Genomic DNA, 20,873 nt, shown 5'->3' on the forward strand with positions numbered 1-20,873 from the left:
TTGGCTGAGAACTTTCAAACCTATCAAGTGCTGGTGTCTTTGCTTAACTATTCCTTCCTCAAGTTATCTCTTTCCTTTTGCATTTCACTATAAGCAGGGAGGAGAAACCATGGCCCCATCTTCCATGCTTGACTTAAAAATCTCCTCAGCTAAATATACAAGTTCATTGCCTACAAATTCTGCTTTCCACCCATACGTAAAACACAGTTCAGCCAAGTTTCTGCCACTCTGTAATAAGGATCACTTTTCCTCCAGTGTCTGATAATATGTTTACCCACTTCCTTTTTAAGGCCTCACAAGATGCATCTTTAAAGTTCATATTTCTAGTAACATTCTGTTCATGACAATATATGTATTCTCTAAGATGCAGAGAATCTACGATAGATGATTTTTCTACAATTCCCCTCTCTTCTGAGCCTTCACCAGAATCACCTTTAATATCTGTAATTCTACCAATAGTCTTTTCAAAGCAGTCTAGGCTTTTCATATTAAAATTCTTCCAGTCTCTACACAATTCCAAAGCCACTTCCATGTTTTTAGGTACTTATTACAACAGAAAAAGACTTCCTGGTATCAAAATATGTATTCATGTCCGATGGCTGCCATAACAAATTGCCACAAAGGGATGGCTTAACAAATCAGAAATGTATTCTCTAACAGTTCTGGGGGCAGAAGTCTGAAGGTAAGGTGGTGGCAAGGCCATGCCCTCTCTTAGGCCCCAGCAAAGGATGCTTCCTTGTCTCTTCCTAACTTTTGGTGGTTTCAGCAATCTTTGATGTTCCCTGGTTTATAGACATCCCACTCCAATTTCAGCCTTTGCTGTCACATGAATTTCTCCCTCTGTCTGTGTCCAAATTTCTCTGTTTCACAGGGACACTAGTCATTGCATTAGGACCTCAGCTTACATCTGCAAAGACCCTATTTCTAAATAAGGTTGGACTCATAGGTACCTGGGGTTAGAACTTTCTAACCCAAAATATTCTCTTAGGGTATAAAACAAAACCACACATCAATAATCCAAGAGAAAATCTAGGTGATCTTGGTTTTCACAATGAGTTTGTAAATATAACAACAAAAAATAATCCATGTAATTAAGTTGATAAGTTGGACTTCATTAAAATTAAAATCTTCTTTTCTGCAAAATACACTGTTAAGAGAGTAAAAAGACAAGCTACAGACCAGGAAAAAATGTTTGAAGAACACATACCTGATAGGGAATTTCTAATAAAAAAATATACAAAGACCCTTAATGCTCAACAATGAGAAAACAAACAACTTTATTTAAAAATTGGCAAAACAGGCATGCCACTGCAAATTCTGTGAAACAGGAGAAAAACTGTGAGTTCCCAAAGTGTAAAAGGGAGAAAACCTAACTCCAAACACACACCCCTACTGGGAATCTGAAAATCCAGATCACAGCAGAATTTAAACTTACCTAAAGATGGAAGGAATTTAGGGAGTCACACAAAATATAAAAGTAGAAGTAGCAGCAGGAAGTGCCTTGTATGCACTTCCAGTCTCCACCTCAAGCACAGGGAAGCCATCCCTAACTATATCTCACCAAAACCCTTGAGGAAGACAACCAGCAGAATTGCAGAAGGGTTGCAGAGTGAAGAACGCTCCCAGATGAAACTGGTGGTGGTTTCAACTGGGCACAAATTTTCTTGAGTGGAGTCCAAGGAACAAGGAGGAGCTGCTGAAGATATAAGCAGTGCAGAAGCACAGGAACTGCCACCAACTGAGGGGGGGCAAGGTCTGAGTGGGGCACTGCAGGATATGTGGCCTCACCAGTTGCATGGGAGCTGAGTCAGGCCTCTTGCTACTGGCTATCCCTGACTTCCCTGGTGAACTATATAATACAACAGAGGGGGCCAAGATCCCCTATGGAACATAACCCCATTGACCTGAGAACCAAGCCCCATCCCCCACAGTGGCCTCAGCAAACCCTGCCCAAGGAGAGTCTGAGCCCAGACCTTGCTGCCACCTGATGGCATTCCCTACCTGCTCTGGTAGCTGAACACAAAACATAGAAACTCTGGGGAGCTTTATCCCCCGCCCACAGCCCCCATCACCTGAGAAACCAAAATAGTTACCCTAGCCATCTTAGGGCAGACTTAGAGTCCCCTACTACTATCACAGCTGGTGCTCTCCTGAAAGCTCCACCTCCTAGCTAGAGGCCAACCAACCCAGGCCATTACAGCAACACAACAGAATAATCCTAATCTCAGAAAGGAGAAGTCAACACCTAATTCCACTGCCTGCAACATCCTGGCTAACCAGAGGTCCTAAATGTATCGACATGACAACCTCACTGTAGCATAACCAGCATTCAAGAAAGCCAGCACACTAAACATATCTACAACCAAGGACTCTCAGAGTCTACTTCACTTTCCTGCCACCTCTACCAGAGAAGATGCTGGTATCCACGGTGGGGGAATCTGAAGATGGATCACATCACAAGACTCTTTGCAGACACTCCCCAGCACCAGTCCAGAGCCTGGTAGCCCTGCTGGGTGGCTAGACTCAGAAGAGCAACAACAATTATTATAGTCCAGCTCTCAGGAAGTCTCATCCCTGAGGGAATGGGGAGAACACCACATCAAGGGATCACTCCGTGGGACAAGAGAATCTGAACAGTAGGCCTTGAGTTTCAGACCTCTCTACTGAAATAGTCTACTCAAATGAGAAAGAACCAGAAAAGTAATTATGGTAATAAGGCAGAACAAAATTCTCTTACACCCACAAAAGATCACACCAGCTCTCTAGCCAAAAAGAAATCTCTGAAGTGCCACATAAAGAATTCAGAAGGTTGATTATTAAGCTACTCAAGGAGATACCAGAGAAAAGTAAAAAAAAAAAAAAAAAAAAAAAAAAAAAAAAAAAAAAAAAAAAAAAAAAAAAAAAAAAAAAAAACCAGTTAAAGAAATTTTTAAAAAATACAGTGTATAAATGAAAAATTCTCCAGAGAAATAGATATCATAAAGAAAAAAAAATACAACTTCTGAAAATGAAAGATACTCTGAGAGAAATACAAAATTCAGTGGGAAGTTTCAACAATAGACTAGAATAAATAGAAGAAAGAATTTCAGAGCTCTAAGACAAGGCTTTTGAATTAACATAATCAGACAAAGACAAAAAAAATAATTTTTAAAAAATGAACAAAGCTCCAAGAAATGTGGAATAATGTTAAATGACCAAACTAAGAATAATTGATGTTTCTGCGGATAAAGAGAAATCTAAAAGTTTGGAAAACTTATTTGAGAGAATAATTGAGGAAAAATTCCCTGGCCTTTTTAGATATCTAGACATCCAAATACAAGAAGCTCAAAAAACACCTGGGAAATGCATTGCAAAAAAGATCATCACCTAGTCACAGTCATCAGGTTAAAGTCAAGGAGAAGAAAAGAATCTTGAGCTGTGAGACAAAAGCATGATCACCTATAAAGAAAAACTTACCAGATTAACAGCAGACTTAGCAGAAACCTTACAAGCCAGAAGGGATCAGAGTCCTGTCTTTAGCCTCCTGAAACAAAATAATTGTCAGCCAAGAATTTTGCATTCAGCAAAACTAAGCTTCATAAATGAAGGAGAGATTAAAATATTTTTCAGATAAACAAATGCTGATGGAATGTGCCACTAATAAGCCAGCACTACAAGAAATGCTTAAAGGGGTTTTAAACCTTGAAAAAAACACTCAAAATACACCAAAATAGAACCTCCTGAAAGCATAAATCTCACAGGGTCTATAAAACGATAACACAACCAAAAAAAGGTATTAAGGCAATAACTAGCATGATGAATAAAACAATACCTCACACCTCAATACTAGCATTGAATGTAAATGGCTGAAATGCTCCACTTAAAAGATACAGAATGGCAGAATGGATAAAAATCCACTAGCCAAGTATTTGCTGTATTTAGGAGACTCACCTAACACATAGGTCTCACATAAAAGGATTAGTCCAACAGGAAAACATCACAATCCTAAAAACATATACACCCAACACTGGAGCTCACAAATTTATAAAACAATTGCTGCTACACCTAAGAAATGTGACAGATGGCAACACAATAATATTGAGGGACTTCAATACTCCACTGACAGCACTACGCAGGTCATCAAGACAGTCAGCAAAGAAACAATGGGCTTAAGCTACACTCTTGAGCAAACGAACTTAAAAGATATTTACAGAATATTCTACCCAACAAATGCAGAATATGCAATATTTTCTTCAGCACATGGAACATTCTCCAAGAAAGATCATATAATAGTTTACCAAACGGTCTCAATAAATTCAGAAAATCAAAATTATTTAAGTATTCTTTAAGATCCCAGTGGAACAAACCTGGAAATTAACTCCAAAAGAAACCCTTGAAACTATACAAATACATGGAAATCAATTAATTAATTAATCTGCTCTTGAATGATCTTTGGGTCAATGATGAAATCAAGACAGAAATTAAAAATTCTTTGAGTTGAACAAAAAATAGTGAAATAAATTATCAAAACCTCTAGGATATAGCAAAAGCAATGCTAAGAGGAAAGTTCATTGCATTAAATACCTACATCAAAAAGTCTGAAAGAGCACAAACAATCTAAGGCCACACCTCAAGAAACTAGAGAAATAAGAACAAACTAAACACAAACCAACCAGAATAAAAGAAATAACAAAGATCAGAGCAGAACTAAATAAAATGAAACAAAAAATACAAAAGATAAATGAAACAAACAGCTGGTTCTTTGAAAAGATCAACAAAATTGACAGACCATTAGCGAAATTAACCAAGAGAGATGATCCAAATAAACTCAATAAGAAAAAAAAGTCCAACAACAACAACAACAACAACAAAAGCCCCAGACCAGATGGATTACTGGCTGTATTTTATCAGATATCCAAAGAATAATTGGTACCAATCTTATTGAAACTGTTCCAAAAGACAGAGAAAGATAATTCTCCCTAAATCATTCTGTGAAGCCAAAACCAGAAAAGGACATAACAAAAAAAGAAAACTATAAACCAATACCCCTGATGAACACAGATGCAAAAAACCTCAACAAAATACTAGCTAAGAGAATGTGAATCCAACAGCATATCAAAAAGATGATATGCCATGATCAAATGGGTTTAATATCAGGGATGCAGGGATAGTTTAACATACACAAGAAGATAAATGTGATATATCGCATAAATAGAATTAAAAACAAAAAATCACATGATTATCTCAATAGATACAGGAAAAGCACTTGACAAAATCCAGCATCCCTCAGCAAAACTGGCACAGAAAAAACATACCTCAAGGTAATAAAAACCATCTATGACAAACCCACAACCAACATTATACTGAACAGGGAAAGGTTGAAAGCATTCCCCCTGAGAACTGGAGCAAGACAAGGATGCCCACTTTCAACATTTCTATTCAACATAGCACTGGAAGTCCTAGCCAGAATAATCAGACAGAAAAAAAATAAAATAAAATAAAGGGCATCGAAATTGGTAAAGAGGAAGTCAAACTGTCACTGTTCACCAATGATATGACTGTATACCTAGAAATCCCTAAAAACTCATTCAAAAAGCTCATAGATCTGATAAATTCAGTAAGTTTCAAGATACAAAATCAATGTACACAAATCAGTAGCACTACTACACCCCAACAATAACCAAGCTGAGAAACAAGTCAAGAACGCAATCCCTTTTACAACAGCTGCAAAAATAAAAATAAAAATAAAATACTTAGTAATACACCTAACCAAGGAGGGGAAAGATCTCTACGAGGAAAACTACAAAGTACTGGTAAAAGGAATCAGTGATGACACAAACAAATGGAAATACCATGTTCACACATGGGTAAAATCAATATTGTGAAAATCACTAAACTGCCTAGAGCAATGTACAGATTCAATGCAATTCCAATCAAAGTACCATCATCATTCTTCACAGAACTAGAATAAAATCCTAAAATTCATATGAAACCAAAAAAGAACGCAGATAGCCAAAGCAACATTAACCAAAAAGAACAAATCTGGAGGCATCATATTACCCCACTTCAAACTATACTACAAGGCCATAGTTACCAAAGCAGCATGGTACTGATATAAAAATAGGCATGTAGACCAATGGAACAGAATAGAGAACCTAGAAATAAAGCTAAATACAGCCAACTGATCTTTGACAAAGCAAGCAAAAACATAAAGTCAGGAAAGGACACTCTGTTGTTCAACAAATTCTGTTATTTACCAGTGGGAAAAGTGTCATTTCCCCACTTTATGGTGCTGGGATAACTGGCAAGCCACATGCAGAAGAATTAAAATGAATCCTCATCTCTCACCTTATACAAAAATCAACTTGAGATGGATCAAAGACTTAAATCAAAAAACCTAAAGCCATAAAAATTCTAGAAGATAACATTGGCAAAACTCTTCTAGATATTGGGCAAAGGCTTCATGACCAAGAACCCAAAAGCAAATGCAATAAAAACAAAAATAAATAGATGGAACCTGATGAACCTAAAAAGCTTCTGCACCACAAAAACAATCAGCAGAGTAAACAAGCCACAGAATAGGAGAAAATATTTACAAACTATGCATCCAACAAAGGACAAATTTCCAGAATCTACAAGAACTCAAACAAATCAGCAAGGGAAAAAAAAAAAAGTCAAAAAATAGTCAAAGGATGTGAATAGACAGTACTCAAAAGAAGACATACAAAGAGCCAACAAACATATGAAAAGATGCTCAACATAACTAATCATCAGGAAAATGCAAATCGAAACTATAATGAGATACCACTTTATTCCTATAAGAATGGCAATAATTAAAAAATAAAAAATAATACACATTGGCATGGATGTGGTAAAAAGGGAACACATTTATACTGCTGGCAGGAATGTAAACCAGTACAACCACTATGGAAAACAGTATGGAGATTCCCTAAAGAACTAAAAGTATAACTACCATTTATCCAGCAATCTCACTACTGGATATCTACTTAGAGGAAAAAAAGTCATTATATGAAAAAGACACGTGCACAGGCATGTTTATAGCAACATAATTCACAATTGCAAAAATAAAGAACCAGTCTAAAGACCCATCAACCTAAGAGGAAATAAAATGTGATATATATATACACACCATGGAATACCACTCAGCCATAAAACGGAACAGAAAAATGGCATTTGTAGCAACCTGAGTGGAGTTGGAGACCATTATTCTAAGTGAAATAACTCAGGAATGGAAAGCCAAATATCATATATTCTCACTTATAAGTGGGGGCTAAGCTGAGGATGAAAAGGAATAAGAATGATATAATGGACTTTGGGGACTTGAAGGGAAGTTGAAATGTGGGATAAGGGATAAAAGAATACACATTGGGTAAAGTGTACACTGCTTAGGTGGTGGGTGCACCAAAATTTCAGAAGTTACCACTAAGAAACTTACCTCTGTAACAAAAAAACCACCTGTTCTCCAAAAACTATTGAAATTTTTTTAATAAAAGGAGAAGAAACAAAAAATAAAGTGGGCAAAATACCTAAATTGACACCTCATCAGAGAACTTATGGTGTTGGGCATCTTTTCATATGCTTATTTGCCACCTCTATAAGTTCTTATTGAAATTACAAATTAAAACAAGGTAATACTATGTACTTATTAGAATGGCTAAATCCCAAAAAACTGACAATAGAAAACAACGAGGTAATACTATGTACTTATTAGAATGGCTAAATCCCAAAAAACTGACAATAGCAAATGCTGTTGAGTATATGGAGCAACAGGAACACTCATTCATTATCAGTGGGAATGCAAATTGATAACAGCCACTTTAAAGACACTTTAAGCAAATTCTTTCAAAACGATTCAGCAACTATACTCCTAGGTATTCACCTAATTAATCTGAAAACTCACATCCATACAAAATCTGCATTCAAATGTGTGTAGCTGCTTAACTCATAATCACCCAAAACTGGAAGCAATCAAGATGTAATCATAATTTGAATAAACTGTGATATATCCATTGTGGAGACAAAAGTTACTCCATTTTGGATGTTAATCCACTATTCTGATTTCTGATGAACCCCAGTCATGGAAATGCCTCCTTGATTCCTACCTTATTTCCTATCCATAGTGTAAGAACATGTCAACCTTGATGTTATCACAAAAACTACAGGCAATGATGCATACCGAAATCTTGCCTGTTCTCAAGGGTTGTCTTTAATTGTCTATGGAGCATGTATATACCCTTTTCCTATGGTATATAAGACCATAGTCTGGAGAGTAATGGTGTGAAAATCAACATGTCTTACTGCTGCCCAAGAACATATTTCTGTCCAAAATTTCCCCCTAAAAATCACCCTCTGCCAACAAACTAGATATGTTTGCCTCATTCTTTAATTTCTTGGCTCCTTCTATATTTGGGGGTTATTTTACATATATGGCCCTTTCAAGGAACATTTATATAATGATAAACAATAAGCTATCAAGCTATAATAAGATATGGAGAAACACTAGTTTCTAAAGAAAAGCCAATTTGAAAGGCTATATACTACATAATTTCAACTATATGACACTGTAGAAAAAGCAAAGGTTTTAAGACAACAAAAAGATCAGTGGTTAGTAAGGATTCAGAAGCTGAAGTGAAATAATGAATAGATGAAGCACAGAAGACTTTTAGGGCAATATAACTATTTTGCATGATACTATAATTGTGGATACATGACATTATACATTTGTCAAAAACTATAAATATGTACAATAAAACTAGTGAACCCTAATGTAAACTAGAGACTTCAGTTAATACTAATCTATAGATACTGGTTTATTATCTATAACAAATGTACCAAACAAATGCAACATATTAATAACAGGGAAAACTGTGGAGCTGAGGAGTCATAGGATAACTTTCTGTAATATCTGTTCAATTTTTTTATAAAACTGTTCTAAAAGCAGTCTATAAAATAAAATTTTTAAGAGTGAAGAGAACAAGAATTTAAAAAGATAATTGTCTAAAGCAAAAATAATGACAATTAAATGGTGGCATTTATAACATATGTAGACATAAAATGTATGGCAATCATAGCACAAAGTTTGGGTGAGAAATAACAGAAGCACACTGTTGTAGGGTATATATTACATTATATGTGAAGTGATATATTATTTGAAGGTAGACTGTGACAAACTTATATAGCCTAGAGTAACCACTAAGAAAAAGAATAAAAAGAAGGAGAAGAAGTATGGAAGAGAAAAAGCAGAGGAAACAGGAGTGGTACTGGTATAAGAATAGACATATACCTCAGCAGGAAAGAACAGAGAGATTAGAAATAATTCACACATAGCAACAATTGATTTAGGAAAGGAAAGGTACCAAGATAATATAATGGGGATAGGATAGTGCTTTCAACAAACGTGTTGGGAAAATGAGACATCCATATACGGAATTATGAACTTCACCCCATATTCATATTACGTACAAAAATCAACTCAAAATAGATGATAGACCAAAATGCAAACTCTAAACCTATAAAACTTCTAGATGAAAACTTAGGGGAAAACTTTTGTGACACTGGATTATGCAAAAATTTCTTAAGACACTAAGCACAAACCACAAAAGAAATAATTGATAACTTGACTTCAAAAAAATTAAAATCTTCTGCTCTTCAAAAGACAGTATTTAAGAAAATGCAAAGTCAAGCCATAGTCTGTGAGAAGATATTTGCAAAACACATATCTGAGAAAGGCTTTACATCCTAAATATACAGGCCCTTATGACTCAAAAAGAGAACAACCCACGTTTAAATAAAACAGTCAAAAGATGTGTCAAAAGTACCAAGAGATACTTCACCAAAGACACACAGATGGCAAATAAATACATGAAAAGATGCTTAACACAAATGGCCAACATAAAAATGTAAAGGAAAACCATAATGAAATATTACTATATACCTATTAAAAATGGTAAAATCAAGCACACACACACAAACCAATAGAAAGTGGTTCTAGTGAGAATGTGGAGCAGATAGAATCTCATGCATTGCTGCTGGGATCACTACTTATCCTGCTTTATTTTTCCCAAAAGCACTTTGTATTATCTTAAAGTTTGCTTACATATATAAGTCCATATGTACCTTCTCACATGTTTATTGTCTATCTCCCCCAATATAAGTACTATGAGGCTGGCAACTTGGTCTGTCCTGTCATCACTGTGTCATTCTGGAACCAAGAACAGCATATGGCAATCTTTACATATTTGTTAAGAGTCAGGAAGGAGCAGAAAGAAAAGACACTAAGACATCTATAAGTGAATGTATGAAGACAAGGAACCCAGTCACAGCAGTCTACAGAGGGGCAATCTACGTGCATAAGGGAAAATTAATTTAGACCACCAGGAAGCTGCATGGTATAACACAAGATTCCCAATTTCAGCTGCACATTAGAATTAGCTAGAGAGCTTTGCAAAATCCCAATTCCAGGCCACACCAAACCAACAAAATCAGAGTCTCTGAGAATGGAACACCAGCACTGGTAATTGAGACACAGTCTCGCTCTGTCACCAGGCTGGAGTGCAGTGGCATAATCGCGGATCATTGCAACCTCTGCTTCCCATGTTCCACTGATTCTCCTGCCTCAGTCTCCCAAATAGCTGGGACTACAGGCATGCACCACCACACCCAGCTAATTTTTGTATTTTCAGTAGAGATGGGGTTTCACCATGTTGGCCAGGATGGTCTCAATCTCTTGACCTCATGACCCGTCCACCTAGGCCTCCCAAAGTGCTGCTGAGATTACAGGTATGAGCCACCAAACCATGCCAAGCACTTTCTATTTTAAAGTTCCTCAGGTGATCCCAGTGTGCACTCAAAGTTGAGAATCACTGAGAAAATGGAACCTAGATCTTGGAAATATACGCAACTGAATGTGCAAGCTACTTAACCTCAAACTTAACTTCCCTTGGCCTCAAAATTGTCATATATAAAATGGGAATTATACATACCTCCCACAGTTGCTGAAATATTGAGATTCTACATAAAGCTCTCAGGAAATTCGCATCCTCAGGGGAAACTTGATCAAATCTTCATAGCTTAGTGTAAGAAATGCTAATTTTATCAGCAATTCACATTTTTAATTGTTACCCGATTATCATATTGAACATTTACACTGGGGAAGTTCAGAAATGCTCATGTTTCCACTTTCCTGGTGGTAAAGTGCTGCCTGAAGCTAGGTTTATTTTAAATTTTCAAGAGCAAATAAACTATGGCAGGAAATCTAGCTGACTATGGCAGTGATTCTCAAACCTAGCTGCACATTAGAATCAACTGAGAATTTTTTTTTAAAAAAATACACCATTGTCCAGACCTAACCCAGGTCAAATTAAATCAGAGTCTCTGGGGTGGCTCCAGAACATCAGTACTTAAAAAAAAAAAAAAAGCTGATTGAAAGGTAATTGCAAAACATGGTCAGGGCTTAAAAGCACTGATTTGCACTAACAATATCCCATGATAACTGCACATCAGAGTCACTTGGGGAGCTCTTATGAAAATAGATTGATTCCAGAGCCCTACCGAGACTTACTGATTCAGAATCTATGGAAGTGGAGCCTGTCATTCTGCAAATCTTCATAAAGCTCCCCACTGGTGATTCTGATGCAAACTCACTGGGAACCACTACTTTATATCATACATTTACTCTCCATGTTGTATATCAGCAAAGATCATTTAGAACTTTCACTGGTCTCAAATGCCAAGCCTACCAGTCGCTTTTAATCAGTATCTGACACAACACATCATGGTAACTCCAAAGATATTACACATCTTTTCACAACACTTTTATGTGCAGCCCACTGACCCATATCACTTACCACATGCTATGCCTAATAGTGGCTATGTAGTCCATTGGTCTTTCTAAACAAACTCCTCTAAACGGGCTGCTCATCTGGGAAAAGCAACATGAAATCACATTACTCCCCAAGCCTTATTCCCCTTTGCTAAGTGGTAAGTAATGCCAGGATTAATGAAATGAACTCCATTGATCAAATGAGTCTAAATGAAATCCGAGTTGTTTTCTGCACCTAGAAACAAACTATTATCTATTTGTTTCCCTCAGAGAGATGAACTCAGAGGAAACAAGAGTGAACCCTGAGGTGGAAGTAATATAGTGCACTGCAATTTTAAAACTCTACTTAGACATAATAACAGTACAATTCGAGAATTTTTCTTTTTTTTGAAACGGAGTCTCATACTGTTGCCCAGGCTGGAGTGCAGTGGCACCATCTCTGCTCACTCAACCTCCACGTCCCAGGTTCAAGCAATTCGCCTGCCTCGGCTTCCCGAGTAGCTTGGATTACAGGCACCCACCACCACGCCTAGCTAATATTTTTGTAGTTTTAATAGAGACGGGGTTTCACTATGTTTGCCAGGCTCGTCTTGAACTCCTGTCCTCGTGACCCACCCACCTTGGCCTCCCAAAGTGCTGAGATTACAGGCATGAGCCAACACACCCTGCCAAATTAGTTTGATAGATCAAACCAATCAGGATGCATAACACCTTGGTAGTACTACCAGGCAGATGATAATAGTAGCATCTAAACAACCAGGCACTATGTTAGACATATTCAATATATTAACTCATGTGATTCTCAATTGCAATGATAATAACCCTATCAGGCAGGTACTACTATTATTTCCATTTTGTCAAAAAGAAACAAAGGCACACAGAAGTTAGATAATTTATTCAAAGTCTCATAGCAAATAAGCGGCAGTTTTCTGAAACCAGATAATATGGCTTTGGAGTTCAACAACTTTAAGTACTCCACTGCAGTGCAGATTAGTGAAGACCAAGCAGTTAAAAAAAAAAAAAAAGTTAATGTCTGCAGTAGAAACAGGAGATCAGGGTATGTGTACCTTGGGCAAGTTACTTAACCTCTTGGAGCCTACTTTTGCATCTGAAAAATCAGGATAATAATTGTACCTGCCTTATAGAGTTGAAGTGGCAATTAAACAAGATTATGCATGAGATGTGCTTAGATAAGTGCTCAGCGCTTTTAGGAGCTCAGTCTATTATACTCGAGTGAGTTCAAACAGAAGCGCCACACACTGAGTTTGTTGAGAGTCCATCTTTATGCTGGCATCCGAGAGTTAGCTAAAGCTCAAACCTCTTAGCCAAGAACAAAGGGCGGTCTACATTTTTATACCAGTTTAGGGTCAGGGGGCGGTAAGCAGATTATTACAGAAGCAGAAGGAGCAGGTTAGGGGAAAGGGGGTCCTAACAAAAAGTTCTATTTAAAATTATTTTTTTACTCAGGATGTGCGGTAGCAGTGTGGGGTAGCAGTTACACAGTTAGATACAGTATGTACAGGGCTGGTGGGCCCTGTTTCTCAGAAAATTGGTTACAAAGATGCCAGGTGTCTCAGACCACAAGCTTTCAGAACAGAATGCCCTATATAACTCAGGGTGGGCAAACATAGCTCAGGGTGGGCAAAATGGAGTTGGCAGGATTGTTTAAAATGTATTCATTATAGCCAAGCTCAAGCTAAGGTATTTCAAGTCAATGTCAGCCATTATTATTATTATTTGTATTTTAATACAGCTTACGTGGTCAGGGAGAAATGAAATCTATGAAACGAAAAATTTTCCTGCCTATCTTAGATTTGCAGATTCTGTGGATTACTAGTACATCAGATCCAATATGAAATGCAGTCCTAAAAGATTTTCACAAAAACTTAGGGACGGTCACTGTGACAAACCCCAGCCCAACCAGTCCAGGACAATGGCTCTAAAAGGCAAACTCTCTCAATTATCAGTCTGTGTACATGTAACCACAACAAGAACCAGACTTCTGAGTAGCTGCAAACTGTAGTTCTCTGTGATTGGAGAACATGCCACAGAACAGCCTGCCAGGTGGTAATTGTCAGCCCTTCTCAGTCGCATGTGTATAAACAGAAAAGAAAAGCAAAATGAGGGCTCAAATAAAAAGCGTTAACACTCATCAGATGCCTGACACTCTATTAAATGTTTTCCATGCATTACTTCATTTAATCCTCTCGACACTCTTCCAAAGTTGCACACGACACCACCACACTGGTTTGTACCACTTAAGATACAGGACTACACATATCAAATGGATGCTCAGTGCTGTCTGGGAATCCAACTCTATTGGATTGGGCGAAAGTCCACTTTCACCCTCTCTAGGACTCTGTTACACGTCTGTTCTCCAAGTTCCCACAACTTTCCTCTCCCCTGCTGTCCTCCCTCTCAGCTGAGGACTGCCTGTACGGATAGACTCTCATGCTACCCCCAACAGTATCTGCACCTGTTATCTCAGCTTCTCCTCTGGTTACAACAGAGTAAGTGTCCCTGCTCATTTCAAAACCAACTACCCACCTGCTTAGGGTCTCCTCCTTTCTCAGGTATTCAACAACTACCCTCTACAATGTTCTCCTCTTTCATCTGCAGCAGTTTTTCCTTTTTACGAGTTTAATCACATTGGCATATAAACATTCTGCTTTCTTCTATCTTGAAAAAAAAAAAAAAAAAAAAACTCTACCCAATCTTAAGGCCCCTCTTCTCCATTAGCATTGTTCTTGTCAAAATGACTAAAATCCTCCTAATTGCCAAAGTCATCTTACACAGTAACATTCAGCATGGTTGACACTGCCTCCCTCCCTTTTTTGGCTTCCCTCCTCTTCTTTGTGTACACTATTGAACTAGATGTCTTCACCAGTCTCATATTTTAAATACTATGTATAGTATATGATGCTGATTCCAAAGGTCAACTCTAGTCCGACAACCTCCAGGACTTCAGATTAACATTTCTAAAAAGCATATTTGATATCTCAACCCAAATATCTACTAGATGATTTATATGTGTATATTTCACATTTAAAAAATCTACCAGTTGACTGATAAATTGATAAATGGAGAGAAGGACGAATAAGTAATGTGAAAAATCAAATGTGCTAAATGTTCATGGCACCTGTAGGTGGTAACTGGCCAGAGTCCGCTGCAAAATTCTTCCCAGCTATGCTCTTTGTAAGTCTTCTGTGGGGAAAAACCTACTCGACATCTCAAACCTGTAACACATTCAAAACATAAGTACTGATTCCATGACTTCCAAAAATGAAACTTACCGCACCCTACAGTTTTCCTTGAGACACGGCTAGAATATGAGGGCCTTGCCTACCACGTTCATTGATATTCCGAGCTTCTTGAACAGTGTCTGGGACACAGGAGGCGTTCAAAATAGCTGCTGAATGGACTGATGAATTCATGTTTTTTCTTTCTAGGTCTCTCGACCTCTACAGGCCCTTGAGTCACTGGGAAGTTCTTGGCCATCTCAGCACCTGATGATGGCTTCTTATCAATCATACCACAGCCCTGCTCCTCAGGATGCTGGTGGCCTTCCCCTGGCACCAAGCCATAGGGTTCCTGCCCCAGTCCCGTCACGCACAGGCGCCCAGACACGCGTCACTGTGCAGCTGGCATCACACGGCCAGGGCTGGGTCCTGCCCTCTGGCTGCAGCGACACTGCGTCACAGCCCAGGCTCTCCCGGGCAGCCTCCCGAGCCAGCGCCACAACCCATGCCTTGGGCCCCCTGCGCACCAACGACACCTTCTTCTTCACGCCCGGCCTCCCCGACGCCCCCTGCCCACCTGGCCCCCAGCCACCTTTCCTCACCTGGGCCTGCAGGCCTCCCCAACTGCCCCGCCGCAACCCCAGCAGCCTCGCCAGTTGGGTCCACGCCGAGCCAGCCGGCCTTCGTCGCGGTCCAATCCCACCTGCGCCCGCGAGCCTGCGCACTGGAGCCTCGCCCTGGGCCGCCCTCTGCCGGCCAGGCGCCGACTGACGGTGCCTCCCTCTACCGGTCCTCCAAGGCACTGAGAGCCCATCGCAGACGCCGCTGTAATTCCCTGCGGGCCGTGCACCACCCTGCGCGCGTGCCCCTCTCCAAGACCAGGCTGATAATGCCAACAGCGCTCTGAACCATGCTCATATCCTGAACCACTAAGGACTGTGTTCTCCAGAAGTGCTCGACTGACCCACGCCTGCCCTCTAAGCCCCTACTGAGGCCCCAGAGTGCTGGGGTGGGGTGGGGGGTTCTGTTTGTAGTACTGGAGCAGGGCAGATAGGCTGTTGCAAAAGGAGTCAGAGCCTGTGCCACAATATGAGGTCGGTTGGCTACTAGATCAATTACGACAACTTCAGCCAGGGTGGTCAATGTAGAGGCAATTCAACTGTAGACATTGCCTGAAAACAGGCAAACAGAATCTTTTTTTTTTTTTTTTTTTTTTTTTTTTTTTTTTTTTTTTTTTTTTTTTTTTTTTTTTTAGGTTCTGGGTTACATGTGCAGATCATGCAGGATTGTTGCATAGGTACACACATGGCAATGTGGTTTGCTGCCTCCATCCTCCATCCCCCTGTCACCTACATCTGGCATTTCTCCCCATGTTATCCCTCGTGGACCTCCCCTCACCCCCCCCACGCTGTCCCTCCCTTGCCCCCCACCACAAGCCCCAGTGTGTGATGCTCCGCTCCCTGTGTCCATGTGTTCTCATTGTTCAATACCCGCCTATGAGTGAGAACACGCGGTGTTTGATTTTCTGTTCTTGTGTCAGTTTGCTGAGAATGGTTTCCAGATTCATCCATGTCCCTGCAAAGGACACGAACTCATTTGTCTTGATGAACACACCTCTATTCATTGGTCCTGACCAGAGCCGCTTTGGTGAATGGAGTTCCCCTGAAGATGTGAGAAGATCTGCCTCACTTATCCCCCAGCCTTCAGTGCTGGTCTGGCAGAGAGCCATATGCTTGAGCTGAACTGCAGTTAAGCAGCGACAGCCACCCTCTGTCCAGGCTCTGAGGCCACCTTTCTGCCCCATGAGTCTCTGACAGTGAGTCTCTTCAGAGACTTTTTCTTTCTGCAGAGCCAAAATACCCTGCAAGCAAGCCATGCCATTGCCATATGTCTTTGTTTGTGTTGTTATAAAGGAATAGTGAGGCTAGGTAATTTACAAAGAAAAGAGATGTGTTTTTTTCACAGTTCTGCAGGCTATACAAAAAACATGGCACCACCATCTGCTTTTGGTGAAGGCCTCAGGAAGCTTCCACTCATGGCAGAAGACAAAGGAGAGCCAATGTGTGCAAGAGAGAGGAAGAGAGAAGTGGAAGGTGCCAGATTCTTTTCCACGACCAGTTCTCATGGGAACTAAGAGTAAGAACTCACTCACTCCCACGAGAGTAGCACCAAATCATTCATAAAGGAACTTCCCCCATTACCCAGACACTTCCCACCAGGCCCCACCTCCAATATTGGAGATCAAATTTCAACATTAGATTTTATTTATTTATTTATTTATTTATTTAAGATGGAGGCTCACTCTGTCACCCAGGCTTGAGTGCAGTGGTGTGATCTCAGCTCACTGCAACCTCCGCCTCCCAGGTTCAAGCAATTCTTCTGCTTCAGCCTCCCCAGTAGCTGGAACTACAGGCACACGCTGCCATGCCTGGCTAATTTTTGTATTTTTAGTAGAGACAGGATTTCACTGTGTTGGCCAGTCTAGTCTCAAACTCCTTAACTCAGGCGATCCACCTGCCTCAGCCTCCCCAAAGTGCTGGGATTACAACTGTGAGCCACTGTGCCAGACCCAACATTAGATTTAGATGGGACAAATATCCAAACTATATCACCAGGGTAAGATTCCCCCTAAAAGATGGACCCCATATCTAATGTTTCTTCATTGTGCCTAACATCAAGATTCTGGGCTGGTCATCATTTTACAAACATGAGCAGCATGGCTGCTCCAAGACACACAGAGGAAAGAACTCCCACTCACATCACCAGGAAATCCTGGTGATTCACCATGGAAACTGAATGAATAATTGGTAATAGTGGACCCTGAGGTCTGATTCCATCTACCCCAGACTTCTGGCTTGACCACACAATATTCCCAGAGGCCACCGACCCAGAAGGCATTTCTTGGCTTTCTGTCCTTTTACCTGTGAAAAATTCAAAGAATTATAAAGTTTAAGGCCCGTCACAGTTTACTACCCTTCTTTGGAGGCCTCTTTAAACCCTTGAGTCTTACCAATACCCAGAAGCACTAGGAGTCTTGCAAGCCTGGCATTAAGTCCTTGCTTTCCTGCTGAATAGTTGGTGACCTTTGGTAGGTTACTTCCCAACTTCTGTCTCAGTTTTCCTTTTTTAAAAAAGGGGACACAGTTGGAAGTGTTTATGAGACAAAGAACAGAAGCATTCAGCACTGTGCCTGGCAGTGAACACTGCCTTTTTTGCTCGGGAGGCTTGAGCCATATTCTTTTCTAGGTCCATGACTCTCCCGGAGTTTCTGGGAGCTCCTTTCTAAGCAGCAGACCCACTGCAGCCTCCGTACTTTAGGGGAAAGCTGGATACACTTCACATATCAGGCTGGATGTGTTCATGTACCACATGGGGATTCCAAAAGGAGAGACCAGAGACCAGTTACTAATGTGGCCTCTCCTCATGGTCCTAGGATTCAGCCACACAGGGCTTCCCACTACAGCCTCAGGCCCTCCTTGCTCCCCAGCAACGGCCTGGTTTCACTCTCTGGTCCTCCAGCCCAGGCCTCAGTTCTGCCTCTTTTAGTCCATCCCCTCAGGTCTACTTTCCAGCGGGACTGTGAAGTCTCTTGGTTGCCCCCTGCCTGCTGCACCACACCCCGCCACTGCCGCCACCTCCTTACTTCCTGCGTGGTCCAAGGCTCACTGCTAATCCCTGGGTGTCTTAATTCATTTTGTACTACTATAACAAAACTCTTGAGACTGGATAATTTGTAAATAACTAAACATTATTTTCTCACAGTTCTGGAGGATGGGCAGTCCAAGATCAGGTGCCAGCACCTGGCGAGGGTCTTCTTGCTACATCCTCCAAAGAGGAACATCGTGTCCTCATGCGGCAGAAGCCAGAGGGCAAACAGGAAAAAGGAAGCCAAACTCGCCCTCTTCGAATAGCATTAATCTCATCCAGGACAGAGTCCTCATGGCCCTATCACCTCCCAGTGGTCCCACCTCCTAACACTGCCACAGCAGCAACCAAATTTCTTTTAATACTTGAGTTTAAGAGGGGACAAACATTCAAATCATCACACTGGGAAGGCTCAGCTGGAGGAGCAGAAGTGCAGTCTTTGGCCCTGATGTGGGTACCCAGATGCCCTCTGAGATGGACCCTGAGGGCCATTCCAATGTCTGCTCTCTGCTGAGGTAGGGACCATCTACTCCATATAAGTGCAAAAATTTACTGTCAAAACATCCCCTCATCCAAGCATGGGTTTCCAGATACAGTCAGGAGGACCCCAGTGGATAGCTGCAACCCATGACCTCAGGAGAGACCCCAAGGCCCATGCTCAAGTTCAGAGTTTTCTGACTCAGTCTTCTCAGGAAGAGAAGATAAGTAAGAACAATATTGACAGAAAAAAAAACAATCATTTCAGTGACCTTACTCTTCACAGGACCCCTTGCTACGGGCCTGTGCTTTGCAGCCTGGTTCCTTTAGGAATGGGATGCTTCATACCCAGCCCTATAAAGTATGAGTTGATGAGGACCATGAGGTTGGAAGAAGCTGTAAGGGCCTCTCTGTGTGTTTCTCTTTGCCTTGCTTTGAGACACTTCACATAAAAGACTATATAAAAATAAATTGTGGAGATCCCAATGCCAATAAAAATCCCAGTGGAGGTGGAAAACTATTTAAAGAGCACAAGGACATACATTTACCTTGTTGTGAATCCCCAGCTGCCTTGTCCCTGAGCCTGACACATGGAAGATGCCCAATAAATATTAATAGGTTGATCCATTTGTTGGCTGCTTATCCATTTGCAGCTTCAACCAGCCCATGGCTCTGCATGCACACACCACAAGGAGAGAGAATCCATAGGCTTTGTTGGGAGAGAGCTGCTCAGCTGGTAGGAGAACCTGCCACAAACCCTAGAACATAAATGTCTTGCCCTCCACTTCCAGCTCTACATACTAACTGCAAAATAATGATGTGGCAGAAAGTGAAGTGCAAAGACTGCCAAATTCTAAGAAAGAACCTGGATTCACACCTTTAGATCCTTATGAATCACTCCTTGGTCTGCACCAAGCCCTGTGCTTTACAGCAAGAATACAGATGTCTTCATTGAACTGCATCTCATTAGCTGGACCTAACAGAATGAAAACAGAAGACTTTGTATTCTTTCCAATGCCATTTAAACTCAATGCCCAGATGCTTTTTTCCCCTGGGCCAGTGCATATGAAATCTTGGGCTGCTTTATGACTTTGAACATGCAGAATATTCCCATTTCGCTCTAAGATTCCCTCTGACTTATCTAATTGTTAGGCGCCCTTCGCCTTCAGCCTGGGAAGTGGGCACCATCAATTTCTCCTTTCTCACCCAGCTCCACACTCAGGCCCTCCAGACACAGTGGCTGTCTGACACCTCTACAGCGGGAGTCCTCCCACAATGGGCCCCCCTGGGCTCAGCAGATATTTTGAGCTGGGTATTCCTCCTGCGAGACAATCTTTTGTTTTCTCAGGAATTCCCCTGCAGATCTCTGAATACAAACCCATGCCCAGTGATGTTGCCTCTGGCCAGCTACTTACAAGACCCTTCCTTGGCCTCTCCAGGGCTACCAATGTGTTTATGTAATCTGTGCCATGAAAAAAGGTATCGGACAAATGAGTAAGTGGAGGCTGAGTTGTAGGCGTGGTTTCGTGCCCCAGTAGTGGGCTGCACAGGACAGAAAGGGCCACCTTTGTGAAATTAATCAGCCACAGGTGGGTGATTTTTTGTGAATTCCCCCTAATACATGCTCTGTGTGAGCTGAGGCTCTGGCTCTCTCCCTCTGCTGGGATCCACATCACCCCTGCTTGTTTTAC

The 20,873-nt window shown here is 40.8% G+C and overlaps 1 protein-coding gene across 35 annotated transcripts in view; it reads right to left on the reverse strand.

The window, feature by feature from the left end:
• PTPN20 (protein tyrosine phosphatase non-receptor type 20) overlaps nucleotides 1–15,761 on the reverse strand; it is a 103,690-nt gene extending 87,929 nt beyond the window's left edge. For 21 of the 35 annotated variants that reach the window (XM_037729997.1, XM_037730016.1, XM_037729994.1 and 18 more), the window contains exon 1: nucleotides 15,663–15,734. The gene's annotated coding sequence lies outside the window, so the exon portion shown is untranslated. Of the gene's footprint in view, nucleotides 1–15,662 lie in introns of all 35 variants that reach the window. The other 14 variants (XM_037730010.1, XM_037729998.1, XM_037730018.1 and 11 more) reach the window with 2 other exon arrangements.
• Nucleotides 15,762–20,873: the final 5,112 nt, after the last annotated feature.

Source organism: Cebus imitator, unplaced genomic scaffold, assembly GCF_001604975.1.
Source record: "Cebus imitator isolate Cc_AM_T3 unplaced genomic scaffold, Cebus_imitator-1.0 Scaffold326, whole genome shotgun sequence".
NCBI lineage: Eukaryota > Metazoa > Chordata > Mammalia > Primates > Cebidae > Cebus > Cebus imitator.